The sequence below is a fragment of the Orycteropus afer genome, unplaced genomic scaffold (genome assembly GCF_000298275.1).
Source record: "Orycteropus afer afer isolate SDZICR_OR568_19922 unplaced genomic scaffold, OryAfe1.0 scaffold00026, whole genome shotgun sequence".
NCBI classification, from domain to species: domain Eukaryota; kingdom Metazoa; phylum Chordata; class Mammalia; order Tubulidentata; family Orycteropodidae; genus Orycteropus; species Orycteropus afer.
The window spans coordinates 3,618,218-3,619,720 of record NW_006921613.1 but is presented as its reverse complement, the minus strand read 5'-3'; positions in this window follow the sequence as shown (position 1 = coordinate 3,619,720).

Below are 1,503 nucleotides of genomic sequence, written 5' to 3'. Positions count from 1 at the left end.
ATTTCCTAATGGCTCACTGCAAAACAAATGCTGAACAGTAACTTTTTCGCTTTTGTGTGTGTGTGTATATGTGAACGTGTATATATGTATGTGTGCCTCGGAAACCCAAGGAGGGGTTGCTATGAGTGGGATCAGACTCGACAGCAGTGAGTTTTTTTTTTTTTTTTTTTTGGTAAAAATAAAGCAGCATAAAGCAAACTTTAAAAGTCAGGGATAATTGTGTGTGTATGCAAAATTTTTCTTTGTTTAAAGGAGAAGAGCTCCAAGTTCAGTTTATGAAAGGATGTACTTTAGGGAAAATATGTTGTTATTGTAAGTGCCATCATCTCCGTTCCAACTCATAGTGACCCCATGTACAAAAGAATGTAACACTGCCTGGTCCTGCACCATCCTCACCATCAAGGCCATGCTTGAGCCCATCATCGCAGCCATTGTGTCAGTCCATCTCACTGACGCTTTTCCTCTTTTTCGCTGAGCCTCTACTTTACCAAGCATGATATCATTCTCAAGATAATGGTTCCTTCTGGCAAAGTACAAGAGGCAAAGTTTGGCCATTTTCACTTCTGGTTGTACTTCCTCCAAAGACAGATTTGATTATTGTTCTAGCAGTCCATGGTACATTCAATATTCTTTGCCAACACCACAATCAAAAGTGCAATTCTTCTTCAGTCTTCCTCATTGCCCGGCTCTCACATGCACATGAGCTCTCACATGTATATATGAGGCTATTGAAAATACCAAGGCTTGGGTTACGTGTCCCTTAGTCTTCAAAATGACTTCTTTGCTCTTTAACACTTTAGAGAGGTATTTTGTAATAATGCAATATGTCATTTGATTTCTTGATTGCTGTTTCCATAGGTGTTGATTGTGGATTCAAGAAAAATGAAATCTTTAACAGTTTCTATCACTTCTCCATTTAACATGATGTTGCTTATTGGTCCAGTTGTGAGGATCATTTTCTTTATGTTGAGGTATAATCCATACTGAAAGCTGTAGTCTTTGATATTTATTAGTTAGTGCTTCAAGTCATCTTCACTTTCAGCAAGCAAGGTTGCGTCATCTGCGTATCACAGGCTGTTCATGGGTTTTCTTCCAATCCTGATGTTGCATTCATCTTCATAATCCAGCTTTTCATATTATTTGCTCAGCATACAGACTGAATAAGTATGGTGAAAGGATACAATCCTGATGCACATCTTTCCTGATTTTAAACCATGCAGTATTCCCTTGTTCTGTTTGTACAACTGCCTCTTGGTATATGCAAAGGTTCCTCATGAGCACAATATACTGAATTAAAAAGAAAGGAAGAAGACATCTATAGAGCACTTCACCCAACAGCAGCACAATATACATTCTTCTCCAGTGCACATGGAACTTTTTCCATGATAGACCATATGTTAGGCCACAAAGCAAGGCTTCATAAATTTAAAAACATTGAAATATTGCAAAGCATCTTCTCAGATCATAATGCTATCAAATTAGAAATCAATAATAGGAGGATCA